The sequence below is a fragment of the Bufo bufo genome, chromosome 4, assembly GCF_905171765.1.
Source record: "Bufo bufo chromosome 4, aBufBuf1.1, whole genome shotgun sequence".
Classification (NCBI taxonomy): Eukaryota; Metazoa; Chordata; class Amphibia; order Anura; family Bufonidae; genus Bufo; species Bufo bufo.
The window spans coordinates 615,837,406-615,855,970 of NC_053392.1; the positions used below are offsets into that span (position 1 = coordinate 615,837,406).

The window sequence follows — 18,565 nt, forward strand, 5'->3', positions numbered from 1 at the left end:
GATCCCAGATTTATTTAATCAGATTGTCAGCGCCAAGGTGTTCTCTAAGTTGGATTTAAGGGGGCATATAATCTGATAAGAGTCAAGGAAGGGGATGAATGGAAAATGGCCTGTAATACTCCTGAGGGTAATTTTGAGAATCTGGTCATGCCTTTTGGTTTTTCATCAATGACATCTTCATCAATGACATCTATCATCATCTGGTGGGCAGGTTTGTGGTGGTTTATCTGGATGATATTTTAATTTATTCCCCTGATATGGAGACGCATAGGGATCACGTGAGACAGGTCTTACAGATCCTAAGAGAGAATAAATTGAATGCCAAAATGGAGAAGTGTGTATTTGCGGTCCCTGAAGTGCAGTTCCTGGTGTACCTACTCTCCTCTTCAGGTTTTCATATGGATCCGGAAAAAGTCTGTGCTGTGTAGGACTGGGATCGACCCGGAGATCTGAATGCACTCATGCGATTTTTGGGGTTCACCAACTACTACTGTAAATGTATCTTGAATTAGTCAACTGTTGTTAAACCATTAACTGATATGACTAAGAAAGGCGCAGATTTCTCAGTCTGGTCTGAAGAAGCATTACATACTTTTTCAGCAATAAAGGAATGTTTTGCTTCTGCTCCTATTCTGGTGCAACTGGATGTGTCACAACCATTTATTGTGGAAGTTGACGCATCAGAGGTAGGGGTTGGAGCAGTCTTGTTGCAGGGTTCTTCTCCAAGCAAATGGCGCCTGTAAGGGGGGAATATTAATCATTAATATTTATTCAAATATCAATAATTTATATATATGCATGCGTCTCAACCCTTCCTCAACAGCGCCCTTGTGCATTTTTCTCTAAAAAAATTATGATGTAGGTAATAGAGAGTTGTTCGCCATTAAATTGGCTTTTGAAGAGTGGCATCATTGGTTGGAAGGAGCGATTCATTCCATTACGGTAATTGCTGATCACAATAATCTGGCCTACCTGCAGTTGGCTAAACGTCTGAACCCAAGGCAGGCAGATAGGCAGATCGTCGTTTTTTTTTTACTAGATTTAATTATTTAATTTAATTGGCACTTATCGTCCTAGGATTAAAAACATCAAGGCCGATGTACCGTGGGGGGTTATTCGGAGGATCCTGCTCCGATATTGGCTGATGGGGTGGTTGTATCCGCCCTTTATCCTGAACTTGAGGCAGAGGTGTTGAAGGCCCAGTGAGAGACAACCGATTCCTGTCCTCCAGGGTAGTTGTTTGTCCCTTCAGAACTACGACACAAGGAACATCACGATACAGTTCTTACGGGACACCCTGGGAGCAGATCCACCGTGGATCTCATTTCTCGAAGATTCTGCTGGCCAGGGTTACGTAAATGTGTTGAGGGCTATGTGGCAGCTTATGAGACTTGTGCGTGTGCTAAGGTGGCTCATACTCGGCCTTCAGGATCTCTACTCATTTGTCCATGGACTTTATCACTGATTTGCCTAATTCCTCTGGAAAAAACTGTGATTCTGGTGGTTGTTGACCGCTTCAGCAAGATGGCGCACCCTATACCATTATCAGGTTAACCTAATGCCAAAACTCTCGCTCAAGTGTTTGTCGATAACATCGTGAAACTACACGGCATTCCCTATAATGTGGTGTCTGATAAAGGGACTTCATTTGTTTCTAGATTCTGGAAGGCATTCTGTACTCATCTGGGGGTCCAATTGTCCTTCTCTTCGGCCTTTCATCCTCAGTCGAACGGGCAGACTGCGCACACTAACTGGAATCTGGAGACTTATTTGAGGTGTTTTGTCTCTGAGAATCAAGAGGAGTGGTTTATGGCAAACTCGGCCAACGGCAAAAATGAAGACCACTTCTTCATTTTTGTCGTTGGCCAAGTTTGCTATAAATAACAGTAGACAGGAGTCCATTGATAAGTTGCCGTTTTTTGGTGCATATGGGTTCCATCCGCAGTTTGGCACATTTTCTGGTACTGAGACGTCTGGTATACCTGAAGAGGAAAGATTCTCCTCTTCATTGTCATCTATTTGGCGAAAGATTCAAAACAATTTAAATAAAATGGGCAAAAAGTATAAATGTATAGCTGACAAGAGACGTGTCAGTGGTCCAGACCTGAGAGTGGCTGTGTGGCTGTCCACAAGAAACATTAAGTTGAACACACCCTCTTGGAAGTTGGGGCCAAGGTTTATTGGGCCATACAAGATCTCTGCAATTATTAATCCGGTTGCTTTTTGTCTTGAGCTTCCGCAGGCTTTGAAGATTCATAATGTGTTTCACAAGTCATTGCTGAAAAGATATGTTGAACCTGCTGAACAATCCTCGCTGCCACCACCTCCTGTCATGGTGGATGGTAATCTTGAGTTTCAGATTGCCAGGATAGTGAACTCATGTATTCTTTGTGGATCTCTTCATTACCTTGTGCACTGGAAGGGTTACGGTTCCTGTGACCGACGTGAATGCCAGTCTCCTTTTGAGGGCCTTTTACAGGGCGCATCCTGATAAAGTCGGTCCTGGGTGTCCGGAGGCCACCCGTAAAAGGGGGGGGGTACTGTCACGGTCCCTCCTGTATGAGAGGTGAGAAGATCGGATAGGCCTGCTGCACGTTAGGCTATCTGACAGGTCTCTGTTTTCTACTATGTACAGTATGTTGTTGTTTGGCAGGATCTTACATCTCCTCAGGTGCCGCTCGTTATCAGTGATGAGGCTCTATTTAGATCTGCCTCACACTGCTGACCATGCGGTTGATAGTTTCTGCTTGGAGTTGCTAGTGCTGGTTTGTCTTGGATTTCCTGCTTCTCCATACATCACATGATCCCCCCCTCTCATACAGACTTATCCCCATGGTTCCCCCTCTGTCACACAGACTGCTCCCCATGGTTATTCCTCTTGTATCGACCGCTTCCCATAGTTTCCCCTCTCTCACACAGACCACTTCCGATGGTTCCCCTCTCTCACAGAGACCTCTCCCCATGGTTTTTACTGTGGCAGGTGCAGCACTATGAAGTGCCTTTTGTGCTGTGGCATTAGAAGAATTTTGATATCTCTGACTTTTAGTCTAACCAGACTGTCTATTACTCTGTAATTCCTCTAGCGCCGTTCTATGGAAAAAGTAGGTTTAAAGAGCACACCAAATGCTTCAAATAACTTCTTTATTAACTTCAACTTTTCTTCATATATAACACTGCCGCCTCCACAGCAGATAGTCCATGTGCAAAACACGTGTTGAAAAGATATCACAAAATGGCCGTATGATTAAGATGGTGGTTCAACTGTTTAATCTTGTCATTCAACATAAAATGGTGGATATATTTCTCTCTTGAGTATCTGTACTCTCACTTTAAGTTATTTAAGCACTTTATGATCTCTCTGGTATATCTGAGGTCTAACTAATAGTTCACTTGCAGTATGCAATTAGCAGTAACTATTTGCAGATTGGTTGTAATTGTAGTTTGCAATTGTATGGCTCACTATGCTCGCAATTAGAATTTGTACTTTGCAATTGTATTAGCAATTGGTGGAACTGTAAGTAAACACATATATATATAGTTTAGTATACAGTTCTAAACACAATACTAACAATATGAACATTATATAACTTGTTTTAAATGCCTATATTGGCCTCTTATTCCCATAAAACTCAGCTCTCAGTGGAGTGAATGTTTCTTCAGCTCCTGTCTTCTGGTGAATAATGATTCTAGCAGCAGGAGCTGGGGGAATTCCCAGACAGACTGTGTGTGAGGCTGGCTGTGATAGGTAAAAACTCGTGCTGTATGAGAAGCTGGCTGTGATTGGTCTAGACTTCTGCCCAGCAACAACAGATTAACACTATGCTTTATGTAGTTTCTGCTGTGTCACTGAGCTTACCTTACATAGCAAAATGAATCTTAAAGGCATATTATCTTTATCTGCTTCTGTGAACACAAAATATATAACAGTTATATGACATCCAAAACATGATGTCACAGTAAATACCTCTGCTTTTGTCTTTAACACATAAACATAGGAACTGTATTAAGGCTTTTGGCAGGTCTAGCTGTATACACATATAAGCTATTCTAGCAACCTTGGACAGGTCCTAGCTGGCCAGCTACATTCACTATCTCACACAGACTGCTTTCCAAGGTTCCCCAACCTCTCACACAGACCGCTCCCCATGGTTCCCCCTCTCTCTCACACAGAGCACTCTCCATGGTTCCCCCTCTCTCACACAGACCACTCCCCATGGTTCCCCCTCTCTCACACAGATCGCTCCCCATGGTTTCTCTTTTCTTGCACAGACTCATGGTTCCCCCATGATATTGAGGAGACTGAACTGGCTCTTGCAGCTTCTGCTGCTTGTGTCAATGAAGATGGCCTCTCTTTCAGACAAACTGGTGGCAGGAATCTGCATCAAGCTGCTTATACAGTGTTTCCTGGTAATAAGGTAATTTTGCCTACCTCTCGTCAGGAGGTAAACATTCCCCTATTTTGCTTTGATAATGAGGATCTAAAAGCATGGCTATCAAGTAATCATCAGACTGCATTATGTCAATAATACGCCTGTCAGTAGGCAAGCAAGGATACAGCTCGCCCATTCTGGCCAGAGTGCCCAAGGAACCAGTTCTTTCTAGCTCTGTCCCCACTGACACAATGTAAAAACAAAATAAAAATCTCAGATATGTTGCCTCAGCCGACAACAGCTACAGGTCCCAAGAGTAAAGTGGGCTCCTCCTCCAGTGACAGTTCCTCACCATCCTCCATAAGATTTTCTTCTTGTGGGACTCCAACATCTACAGGGCAGGCATCAAGATGCATTAGCTGTTCTTCTTCCACCATCGTCCCCTGTTAGGTGAGCATATGTTCTAGGATAAATTTAAGTCTAAGTTTATCACATGCACTATGCAGGGAGCATGAGTTCTTTCCCCCAGGTTCAGCGTGGCCACTATTCTGTGGCTATAGTCACTGACCACCTTGTCCAGTTGAAGGTGGCAGAGAGACAGCCAGCAGGATGTTTGCTGCTTAATGCGCTTTAGCAAGTGATCGGCTGTGCAGCCACAACACTGCATGGCAACACCTGACTTTACATATGTGATAGGAGGGAGGGGGAGTTGGAGCGACACTCTTCCCTGTTGTTGTTGGGTAAGAGAGGATGTCCATGGAGGAGGAGGTGGATAAGTACTGTCCCTGCCTGTAACACCGCCCCTCCCAACTTGCAGACCCATTTAAGTGAATGGGTCAATATCCATGATGCCGTTGCCCCGTGTATTGCGGAACCGCCGTATGTGACCCGCAATACGGCCACGGGAGCACAACGGCCGTGTGCAAGAGGCTTAAAACTGGCCTTGCCTTGGGCATTTTGTCAAGAGAAGTTAAGATCCTTGTATACAGGTTAAAGAATGAATACTAGATATTTTTTTTTATTTCACACCCTGTTTTAACCAGTGCTAACTGGATTGCAGCTGGGAGGGCCCACTGCTAGGATTAGCTAAAGCTTTTCGGACCTCCTACTACAGTTTCATGGGACATATGTCCCTCCTGGACTTTACCTAGACCCGCTCTTACAGATGCTAAATTAGCAAACAAAAAAATGTCCTTATATGGAAATATCTGGCTGGTCAGTTTTCTACTATATTTCATGTTTCACACAATTACTACTACAATTTTATCACAGTTAGGCCTCTTTCACACAGGCGTCATGGTTTTGGGCCATGGTTTTGGGTGTGTCGCGGGAAAATGCACGATTTTTCCGTGCGAGTCCAAAACACTGTAATGCGTTTTACACGCGCGTGAGAAAAATCGGCATGTTTGGTACCCAAACCTGAACTTCTTCACAGAAGTTCTGGTTTGGGTTAGGTGATGTGTAGATTGTATTATTTTCCCTTATAACATGGTTATAAGGGAAAATAATAACATTCTTAATACAGAATGCATAGTACAATAGCGCTGGAGGGGTTAAAAAATAATAATAATAATTTAACTCCACTTTAATCCACTTTAATCCACTCGCGCAGCCCGGCTTTTCTTCTGTCTTCTACTTTGAGGAACAGGACCTTTGATGACGTCACTGTGCTCATCACATGGTCCATCACATGATATTTTACCATGGTGATGGATCATGTGACGGAACATGTGATGAGTGTAGTGACGTCACCACAGGTCCTTTTCCTGTGCACAGCAAAGATGAAGACAGAAGAGAAGCCGGGCTGCGCGAACAAGTGGATTAAGGTGAGTTAAATTATTATTTATTTATTTTTTAACCCCTCCAGCCCTATTGTACTATGCATTCTGTATTCAGAATGCTATTATTTTCCCTTATAACCATGTTATAAGGGAAAATAATAATGATCGGGTCTCCATCCCGATCGTCTCCTAGCAACCGTGCGTGAAAATCGCACCGCATCCGCACTTGCTTGCAGATGCTTGCGATTTTCACGCGGCCCCATTCGCTTCTATGGGGCCTGCGTTGCGTGGAAAACGCACAAAGAGGAGCATGCTGCGATTTTCACACAACGCACAAGTGATGCGTGAAAATCACCGCTCATGTGCACAGCCCCATAGAAATGAATGGGTCCGGATTCAGTGCGGGTGCAATACGTTCACCTCACACATTGCACCCGCGTGGAAATCTCACCCGTGTGAAAGGGGCCTTAGGCATCATGCACACGACGTGGTGTGTTTTGCGGTCTGCAAATCGCGGATCCGCAAAACACGAATGGCGTCGGTGCGCGTTCCGCAATTTGCGGAATGGCACGGACAGCCTTTAATATAAATGCCTATTCTTGTCCGCACACCGTGTGCTGTCTGCATCAGTATATCCGTTCCGTAGCCCCGCAAAAAAAATAGTGCATGTCCTATTTTTTTTCTAGTTTGCGGATAAGGATAGGCATTATTACAATGGATCAGCAAAACTGATCTGCAAAAAAAACGGATGCCATACGGAACATCATCCGTTTTTTTTTTTGTTTTTTTTTTGCGGATCCGCAATTTAAAGACTGCAAATCACATACGGTCGTGTGCATGTAGCCTGATATGGACATTTATTTTTTAAATTTTCTTTAAGAAACCTGACAACAAAATATACATTATATTTAATAACTAGAAATATAGTGGAACAATAAGGAATAATCGCTCTTAATATCTTATGACATGATTATCCCATAGGAAGGAAACAGGATGATCATTACAGAGGGAAACTCAAGTCAACATTGTGAGTCTCTTCATCCACAAAGAAGGAACCTTCATCATGGACACCAAAATACTTTTTCATATAATCTGTTCTGCGAACTGGAAATTAGAGATTCAGTTTGATAATATTAAGAGACAGAATGTAAAAATTTAAATCCTCATAAGAATTGTCAAAAATCCACAAAATCAGGCACATTAGCAGTCATAATGGATCCCAGAATTTGACCATTATGTAGTAGTAGCTTGTAACTAAGTAAATGAAATTCCATGTTAAGAAAACTTGAGATATTTAATGACAGTTCAGAGATGAAAAATGATCTTTACTACAGCAGTAGTAAAGATTATTTAGTAGAGATTTTCTTATTTTTCTCAGACTAAACACTCTTGAACCATTTGTTTGAAAATTAATATTCTGATAGTAGGGTTCTCCACATCTTCAGCTCTATAGATCATATCTGTAATTCAAGTAGCCATTGATTAATCCCTTCCAGTATAAGTGGTTGTGATGTGACAGTCACCTGTTATGGCCATGATGATAACACCTTTAGCAGCACTTGACAACACCAGGGAACCCTGCCGATCAGCTCAGGTAAGCCTTGTGGCTGCGTTTTACGCCAACCGTCTCATTCATCGTTAATAGGGCCTAGAAGCAGCTCGGTGATATTAAAGTGAATGAGACTGAGCTGCAATAATAAGCACATCCTCTATCCCATGGAAAGCATTGTGCTTTGTAAGCTGCAAGGAGGGCTCATCAAACAGCTGATCGGTGGGAATCTCAAGTGTCAACCCCCCCTCCCCAATCTGACAATCTGATATTGATGACCTATCTTGAAGACAAGTCAGACTTCTCCCCTGTGTGAGCTTTCTGATGTCGAATAAGGCTTGATTGAAGAATAAAACATATCCCACATTCTGAACATGAAAATTTCTTCTGTCCTAAGTGGATTCTTAGATGTTTCACAAGATATGATTTTTCACTAAAACATTTCCCACATTCTGAGCATGAAAATGGCTTCTCTCCTGTGTGAATTCTTTGATGTACTACAAGCATTGCTTTCATACGAAAACACTTCCCACATTCAGGACACAGAAAAGGCTTCTCTCCTGTGTGAATTCTCTGATGTTTAACAAGATCTGATTTATGACTAAAACACTTTCCACATTCAATACATGAGAATGGCTTCTCACCAGTGTGAGTTCTCTGATGAAGAATAAAACTTGATAGACGGGTAAAACATTTTCCACATTCTGAACATGAAAATGGCTTCTCCCCGCTGTGACTTCTCTGATGTCCAACAAGGTGTGATTTCAGACTAAAACATTTACCACATTCAGGACATGAAAATGGCTTCTCCCCTGTATGAAGTCCTAAATGTGTCATAAGACCAGATTTATAACTGAAACATTTTAGACATTCTGAACATGAAAATGGCTTCTCCCCTGTATGAATTCTTAAATGTTTCACAAGATTAGATTTCTGACTAAAACATTTCTGACATTCTGAACATGAAAATGGCTTCTCTCCTGTGTGAATTCTTTGATGTTTAACAAGATCTGATTTATGACTGAAACACTTTCCACATTCAGGACACAGAAACGGCTTCTCTCCTGTGTGAATTCTCTGATGTTTAACAAGATCTGATTTATGTCTAAAACACTTTCCACATTCAATACATGAGAATGGCTTCTCACCAGTGTGAGTTCTCTGATGCCGAATAAAACTTGATTGACTGGGAAAACATTTTCCACATTCTGAACATGAAAATGGCTTCTCCCCTGTATGAAATCTTAAATGTGTCACAAGACCAGATTTCTGACTAAAACATTTCTGACATTCTGAACATGAAAATGGCTTCGCTCTTGTGTGAGTTCTCTGATATTTCTTTCGAGAGCATTTCCACATAAAACATTTCCTACATTCTGAACATGAATACGGCTTCTCCCCTTTGTTATTTCTCTGATGTCCAGCTAGAATAACTTTTCTTGTAAAAGATTTTCCACATTCAGAGCATAAAAATAACTTTTTATCTCTGCAATTTCTCTCATATAAAGAAAGATTAGATTTCTTCTTAAAATGTTTCCCATGTGAAAATATTTTTCCTCGCTTCTGTTTAGTTCTTGTTTTGCCAGTCAGTAATTGATTAGATGAAAGTTTTTTGTGACCAGCAGTATCGGTGAATAGATCTCCACTGTGAAGGACTGAGGGTACATTAGGAGTTATTGAATTAGCTTGTGTGGTATTGTTATCTTCTGCTTTATCATAGGAAGATAAAGGAAAATCCTTATGGTATACTCTCATCCTGTTTTCACCTAGAAAATTAAACAAAAGTTTATTTTTTTTCCCAAAGCAAATTTTTTATTTTTTATTAATCAATCAAGATTTTTTGAAACAATAGTAAGCCAGAAAAAAATAAAATAAATAAGACACATAAGATAACAGTATAGTGTACAGTTTCAGTAAAGGTAGATTTAAAGGAACTAATAATGGTCTTGATTATCGGGAACGACAGTTCATGCAAGCGATTTTCCCGGTAATCTCGCCATCTAAATGTGCCGCTGATCACCTAATGAACAAGCAAAACGATTGTTCATCAGGTGATCCAGCTGCTCGTGCAGGCACCACCAATCATTGTTTCTGGACGGCAGATCGTTTGGTCTAAACAGCAATCTGATGCCCAAAAACAATGATTCTGTATGGGGATGAGGGATCTCTATAGCGATCCCTCATCCTCATACTGTGAAAGAGTTCGCTGCTTGAAAATGCAGCGTTCTCCTTCACTAAACGAGCAGCCAGCTATCCAGAAGGAAGCTTCCTTCCTGACAACCAGCCAATCCATCAGTCCGTCTAATCTCGTCTTGAGTTTTTAGTTGTCAGGAATATATTCTCTTGTAGAGGTGGTGACAGGTGTTTCTATCCAGACCATACAGTCCAATGCAGTTTAGGGAATAAGATCAATGAACTTGAGTCTATAATGGCATCTGAGAATATAGATTTAGTGGCTGTTACTGAGACATGGTTCAATGGGAGTAATGTCTGGGATATAACAATACCAGGGTTCTCTCTATATAGGAAAGAAGAAGAGTACGCTGGACCTTAGGTAGAGTGTGTGGACCACAGAGGGCGCACAAAACAACCGGTCAATGACAATATTTTGGTTTCAGCAGTATTCCATTTATTCGTAAGACTATTGTCTTTGACCGGTTGTTTCGTGCGCCCTCTGTGGTCCACAAGCTCTACCTAAGGTCCAGCGTACTCTTCTTCATACCGTTACTCAAGTGGCAGGGTGGCTCCTGCCCAAGGCGATCGGACGAATCTAGGCTGCACCAACCGTCATTTATCTACACTCGATCTCCATTGCAGTTGCATCCAATTGATGCAGCCACAATAGGTGAGCAAACCATTTCTTTCATTAGAAATCAGATTTGCTGAATTTACTTACCCTATGAGTGCCTTCTCTATCCTATTGGCCATTATCTGCTCTATATAGGAAAGACAGAGAAGGCAAGAAAGAGGGAGGGGTGGCCCTGTATGTGAAAGACAGAATAAAATCTAATTTAATACAAGTTAGCGAGACCAATTTAGAGTCAGTTTGGGTTACCTTGCAGCTTGATAATCATAAGGTAACTTGTGTAGGTGGGATATATAGACCACCTAGCCAAGTCAAAGAATTAGATGATCTACTAGTTGAGGAAATAGCTAAAATTACATTGAAAGGGGAGGTTATCATTATGGGAGACTTTAATCTTCCTGATGTAAACTGGAAAACCAAAATAGCTAGTTCTGCCAGGAGTACAGATATTCTAAATTCCCTACTGGGATTATTTCTACAGCAAGTAGTGGAGGAGCGAACCCGGAAGAAGGCCATTTTAGATTTAGTATTCACAAATGGGAATTTGGTATCTGATATTACTGTAGGGGAAAGCTTGGGATCTAGTGATCACCAGTCAGTGTGGTTTACTATAAGTACAGTGACTGAGTCACACCACATAAAAACAAAAGTTTTATATTTTAGAAAAACTGACTTTTCTAAAATTAGACTAGTGGTATACGAGTCCCTATCAGATTGGAACAGTTTCAATGGAGTCCAGGAGAAATGGGACTACTTAAAAGTGGCATTATTAAAGGCAACAGATAATTGCATTAATGTTGTAAGTAAAAGCAAAAAAAGGAAGAGACCACTGTGGTACTCAGCAGAAGTGGCCAAAATCATTAAAAACTAAAAGATAGCATTTAGTATTATAAAAAAAAAAAAAAAAAAACGAGGATGACAGGCAAATTTATAAGATTAGGCAGAGAGAGGCCAAACAAGTTATAAGAGCTTCTAAAGCACAGGCAGAAGAGAAATTAGCTCAGTCAGTAAAAAAAGGCGATAAGACATTCTTCAGATACATAAATGAAAAAAGGAAACTAAAACAAGGAATTACCAAATTAAAAACAAAAGACAGAAGGTACAAGGAAGAAGATAAAGAACTAGCTGACTGCCTCAATGAATACTTCTGTTCAGTTTTTACAAAGGAAAATGAAGGAAAAGGACCTCAGTTAGGAAGGAAGACTAATGAATCTTTTGATGCATGTGTCTTTACAGAGGAAGAGGTTCTAAGTCAGCTGTCTAAAATTAATACAAATAAGTCACAGGGGCCGGATGGGATACACCCAAAGCTATTAAAAGAGCTTAGTGGTAAACTAGCAAAACCATTAACAGATTTATTTAACCAATCACTGGTAAAAGGAGTCGTCCCAGAAGATTGGAAATTAGCAAATATTGTGCCCATTAACAAGAAAGGGAATCGGGCAACTATAGGCCAGTAAGCCTGACATCAATAGTGGGGAAATTAATGGAAACCATACTTAAGGAGAGGATTGTGGAACATCTAAAATCCCATGGATTGAAAGATGAAAAACAGCATGGGTTTACTTCAGGGAGATCATGTCAAACTAATCTTATTGATTTTTTTGATTGGGTGACTAAAATAGATGCAGTAGACATCGCTTATCTAGACTTTAGTAAGGCTTTTGATACTGTCCCACATAGAAGGCTTATCAATAAATTGCAGTCTTTGTGCTTGGATTCCCATATTGTTGAATGGATTAGGCAGTGGCTGAGGGACAGACAACAGAGGGTTGTAGTCAATGGAGTATATTCAGATCATGTTCTTGTTACCAGTGGGGTACCTCAGGGATCTGTTCTGGGACCCATATTGTTTAATATCTTTATCAGCGAAATTGCAGAAGGCCTCGATGGTAAGGTGTGTCTTTTTGCTGATGACACAAAGATTTGTAACAGGGTTGATGTTCCTGGAGGGATACACCAAATGGAAAAGGATTTAGGAAAACTAGAGGAATGGTCAAAAATCTGGCAACTAAAATTTAATGTTGATAAGTGCAAGATAATGCTCCTGGGGCGTAAAAACTCAAGAGCAGAATATAAAATCAGTGATATAGTCCTAAACTCAGTGACTGAAGAAAGGGATTTAGGGGTCATTATTTCAGAAGACTTAAAGGTAGGCAGACAATGTCATAGAGCAGCAGGAAATGCTAGCAGAATGCTTGGGTGTATAGGGAGAGGTATTACCAGTAGAAAGAGGGAGGTGCTCATGCTGCTCTACAGAGCACTAGTGAGACCTCATTTGGAGTATTGTGCTCAGTACTGGAGACCATATCTCCAGAAGGATATTGATACTTTGGAGAGAGTTCAGAGAAGAGCTACTAAACTAGTACATGGATTGCAGGATAAAAGGACCTTAACATGTATAGCTTGGAAGAAAGACAAGACAGAGGGGATATGATAAAAACTTTTAAATACATAAAGGGAATCGACAAGGTAAAAGAGGAGAGAATATTTAAAAGAAGAAAAACTGCTACAAGAGGACATAGGTTTAAAAGTAATATCAGGAAGTATTACTTTACTGAGAGAGTAGGGGATGCATGGAATAGCCTTCCTGCAGAAGTGGTGGCTGCAAATACAGTGAAGGAGTTTAAGCAAGCATGGGATAGGCATAAGGCTATCCTTCATATAAGATAGGGCTAAGGGCTATTCATAGTATTCAGTATATTGGGCAGACTAGATGGGCCAAATGGTTCTCATCTGCCGACACATTCTATGTTTCTAAATTTGGTATTTTTTTATAAATAAAAATGAAATTGTTTGACTCAATTTTATCACTGTCATGAAGTACAATATGTGACGAGAAGACAATCTCAGAATGGCTTAAATAAGTAAAAGCGTTTTAAAGTTATCACAACGTGTGACACGTGTCAGATTAGTGACAAATATCAGATTAGCAAAAAATGGCCTGGGCAGGAAGATGAAATATGGCAGGGTCTTTAAGGGGTTAATAAAGACATTTACAGTCAAATGAGATTTATGAAAGGTTCTTACCATTCACGGACACTGATCCGGGTTTATTGAGCTCACTCGTCGTTCCACCTGAACTTTCCTGCAGTAAAGATCCCACATTAAAGACATGAGAAAACAGAAAACTATACTCCACTGCTAGCTTATCTTATATCCAGGCGAAGATCAAACACCCCTAGAAGACATGAACCTTTCTGACTGAAGAAGAAGGATCTCCTCACGTGGTGATCAGACAGGATAAACATTCAGACAAGTATCTTACACATATGAAATGTGACATTTTTCTGCATGAAATGACCTGATCCTATCCTGGAGAGGACGCTGTGCTCATCACCTCCAGTTCTTACATTATTGTATGGTAAAAAGCCTGTCATTGCTTCTGGAAACTGAACCTTATATCCACTTGCTCTTGTCCTTTGTGGTGACCTGATTCTAGGTGAGAAGGTAATAATGTTTTGCAAAGGCAGGAAGATTCTGTACCTGATGAGTCAGTCACTGACTGTTAATACAGGACAGTATCTGCTGTAGATGCAGCTGACTGGCATTGTTCTGTCATTTAGTCTATGACTTACATCTACTCTGCAGGACTTTACTTTTACCCACATTGAATCTCAGTTGCCAAGTGGATGTCCAAACAGGAGAACATTTAATACAATCTTTTATGACACCAGAAACCATTTGTAGCCAACAACAAGATGCAATGTAGCCTACAGTATACTCCACTGCTGCTGGGGTTCCGGCATATGAGGAAGCAAAGAAAATCAGCTGTGGAAGCAGCAAAGCGCGATGGCCGCAAAGTAACCCAGAATGTCTGTAAGTGTGTGTGAACTGTATACACTGTATAAATCCCATGCATCTTAAGGACCCTCTGAGGTCACGGGGTCACATGACATTCCCAAGTGACGTGACTCTGAAGCAGGTGCAGGTTTATGTCGCAGGAAGACCCTTTCATACACTTAGGAGGAGTTTGAGCCGGGGCTGTTTTGAATAAAAAATTTGTGTGGGGAGAGATGGCAACAGATGGAGACCTGTGTACTGGTGGGGGTTGGGGGAGATGCCAACCTGCCATTTCTAGTTATGCCCCTGACATCAGTCTGTACAGGATAGGTAGAAACCGCAGCTGCACTTACTTGATGATCCAGTGGGACATTCTGCTTTTCCTGTGGACAGTCCTGGGAATACAGAGGACTGGGACATCTCTCTGGTGGATTTCTCTGACTGGATCCATCTGTAGAAAATACACACAGCGACTGAATACATTGTCTATATGTGATGATCAGATGATGGGGAATCTGACTCTCAGAACTGTTCTCCCCTCTACAGTCATGGAAGGTCTACTCTTACCCGGTGATGTGAGGGACTGGTGATTCTCCATCATGACGTCCTTGTACAGATCCTTGTGTTCTCCTAAATACTTCCACTCCTCCATGGAGAAATAGACAGCAACATCCTGACACCTTATAGGAACCTGACAACACAAGGACACAGTCATTACCAGACCCCTCCCTTGGCGTTATTGTATAATGTCCCAGCATTCCCAGCAGCGCTCACCTCTCCGCTCAGCAGCTCAGTGATCCTGGTGGTAAGTTCTAGGATCTTCTGCTCATGTATCAGGGAATGAGGTGGAGGCTCGGTGATGGGGCTCTGGGTCCTGCTCCATCCTCCTGACACACGGGGTGTCACACACTCACCAGACGACTTCTTCACTACTGAGTAATCCTGTGTATGGGGAGACGCCGATCACTACAGAGATTCTAAGAATCCTTCACCTTTCCAGATATTTCCCTGTTTTATTACTAGAGATAAGAGTGATGTCATGTGAGACTCTCACCTCTCCAGTTATCAAGGAGATGATCTCTAGGGTGAGGTCTAATATCCTCGCAGCCCTGTGGTCTCTGTCCTTCTCCATCCTTGGTGGGTCATTGATGGAAAGGACCATTGTATTTCAAGAGAAGAGAGTCCTGAACCTAAGGAACCTGAGGGAAACAAGTGAGTGCAGGTTAAGAGTGCACAGTCAGTGACTTGTAGATCAGGGACGCATTGTAGATTAATCTGGCACACAGGCTATGGGCATTTCTCCGTTTAATTAATTTAAAGCAAGACTGTTTTTCTATGTTATTTTATGTTTTCTTATTTGTAGATTATAACCTGGACCTACGGAGAATATAACTGATATAATCTTCTGATCTTCTGATTTGTTATCCTTTTAACCTCACTACTCTATAAAGGAAGCATATGTGGATTTATCTTTCTACAATAATATGGAGATCTGCTGGTCAGTTTTGGCTTGGACATTTCTGGTGTTGGATTTGAGATTTATAATGTAATCTACTTATTTACATGTGTAATTTTATGTGTTTCTATTTTGATTTTTGTCCCTCATTGTCCCCGGAGGAACTAATAGTATTGAGGAAAAGTGTTGGGACCCAGAGGAGATCTCGTGGCTCAGTTAGTCATGTAGGTGTATTGGGATCTCCACTGGGGACATTGATGATCTTATGGTTCATAGTGTAATAATCGGTGAAAGGTCCTCTTTAAACGGAGGCACAAAGGGGGGCAACTCTACGCTGAGAGGAACTCTAAGGCCTTTTTTACACGGGCGTTGCGGGAAAATGTGTGGGTGCGTTGCAGGAACACGCGCAATTTTTCCGCGTGAGTGCAAAACATTGTAATGTTCGGGCTTGGGATCGGTGTTCTGTAGATTGTATTATTTTCCCTTATAACATGGTAATAAGGGAAAATAATAGCATTCTGAATACAGAATGCGTAATAAAATAGCACTGGAGGGGTTAAAAAAAAAAAAAAATTATTTAACTCACCTTAATCCACTTGATCGCGCAGCCGGCATCTCCTTCTGTCTTCATCTTAGCTGTGTGCAGGAAAAGGACATGTGGTGACGTCACTCCGGTCATCACATGGTCCATCACATGATCCATCACCATGGTAAAAGATCATGTGATGGATCATGTGATGACCGGAGTGACATCACCACAAAATCCATATGGCGCTCCTTTTCTTCTGACCACTGCCACGTGCCCATAGAGCAGTTTACTACCATATATAGGGTATTTCTGTAAACTGCAGAATCAGAGTAATGCATATTGAGGTTTAGTTTGCTGTTGACCCTTGCTGTGTTGCAAGAAAAACTTGATTAACATGAAAAAATTTTAAATTTCATCTCCATTTTCCTTTAACCTTTTTGGGGACACAGGGCGTACAGGTACGCCCTGATGTCCAGGTAATTAAGGACACAGGGCGTACCTGTGCTCCCTGTGTATTTCCGATCACCGCTGCACGGCGGGCGGTGATCGGAACAGAGTGCCTGCTGAAATCATTCAGCAGGCACTCTGTGACAATGCCGAGGGGGGTCCTGTGACTGTGTCAATTCAGACCTGCGGTTTGTAGCACTTTTGGAAGTTTCTGATCCTTGAAGTCCATGACTGCGGGGATCAGAAACTTTAAAATTACACATCTTAAAATTTTTAGCCCCCCTCTGCAGCCCTCATTGTTATGTGCCGGCGAGCTGTGCGGGGGATGGGTGCAATCATCCCGCCCGCCCCCTCTAATTTCCAAGGTGGCCGAGTGGTTTTAGCAGAGTGTCAGCACATTGCTGACACTCTGCTTGAAACGACTGACATCTGTGCTGTGATGTCAGCCGTTTAACCCCTTCCATGCCATGGTCCGTAGGGACCGCTGTATAGAAGGGGTTAACAGGGAGGGAGCTCCCTCCCTCTCCCATTGGGGGCTGCTGTGCTGTTTCAGCCCCGATTCTTAACGGGATCACAGAGGGAGGGGTGTTCCCATGGTAAGGCTAAGTCTGATCAGACTAAGTGTAAAGTGAAAATACAGTACAGTACACTATATAGTGTACTGTATTGTATTATACAAACATCAGACCCACTGGATCTTCAAGAACCAAGTGGGTCTGGGTCAACAAAATGTAAAAAAATAGTGAAAAAAAATGAAAAAAAAAAAAAAAACACATTTATCACTGATTAAAAATTAAAAAAATTAAATGCACTACACATGTTTGATATCACCGCATCCGTAATTACCTGATCTATGAACTATGATGTTACTTTACCCGCACAGTGAACACCATAAAAAAATTTTTTTAAAAATATGATGAAATTGAAATTTTGCCCACCTTACTTCCCAAAAAAGGTAATAAAAGTGTTTCAAAAAGTCGTATGTATGCCAAAATGATACCAATAAAATCGGCACCTCATCCTTCAAAAAATGAGGCCCCACATGAGACAAACGCCCAAAAAGTAAAAAAAAATATGGCTCTCAGACTATGGAGACACTAAAACATGATTTTTTTTTTCTAAAATGCTGTTATTGTGTTAAAGTAAAATAAATAAAAAAAAACTATACATATTAGGTATTGCCACATCCGTAAGAACCTGCCATATAAAATATCACATGACCTAACCCCTCAGGTAAATACTGTAATTTTTTTAAATCAAAACAGTGTCAAAAAAGCAATTTTTGACACCTCACATCACAAAAAGTGTAATAGCAAGCGATCAAAAAGTTATATCCCTCCCAAAATAGTACCAATCAAGCCGCCATCTCATCCTGCAAAAAATGAGCCCCTACATAGGACAATAGCCCCCAAAAAATAAAAAAAATGGCTCTCAGACTATGGAGACATTAAAACATGAATTTTTTTTTGTTTCAAAAATGATATTATTGTGTAAAACTTAAATAAATGAAAAAAGTATGCATATTCGGTATCGCCACGTCCGTAAAAACATGCTCTATAAAAATAACACATGACCTAACCCCTGAGATGAACACAGCAAAAAAAAATATATAAATACGGTGTCAAAAGCCATTTTTGTCACCTAACATCACAAAAAGTGCAATAGCAAGCGACAAAAATGTCATAGGCACCCCAAGATAGTGCCAAAAAATGAGCCCCTACATAAGACAGTCTCCCCCCAAAAAAAATATATATATGGCTTTCAGAATGTGGAGACACAAAAAATATTTTTTTTCAAAAATGCTTTATTATGTAAAACAAAAAAACAAAAACAAAAGTAGTCAT

At 41.1% G+C, this 18,565-nt stretch overlaps 1 protein-coding gene and 1 long non-coding RNA gene across 2 annotated transcripts in view; both read right to left on the minus strand.

The window, feature by feature from the left end:
* Nucleotides 1-18,565, minus strand: part of LOC120999664 (oocyte zinc finger protein XlCOF6-like) — a 2,208,135-nt gene that overhangs the window by 757,359 nt on the left and 1,432,211 nt on the right. The gene's annotated exons all lie outside the window — the stretch shown is intronic.
* Nucleotides 13,777-14,895, minus strand: LOC120999738. The gene is made up of 3 exons (XR_005778598.1): nucleotides 14,857-14,895; nucleotides 14,643-14,740; nucleotides 13,777-13,944 (listed from the first exon to the last, which is right to left on the minus strand). It is a non-coding gene; the product is annotated as an uncharacterized LOC120999738 (long non-coding RNA).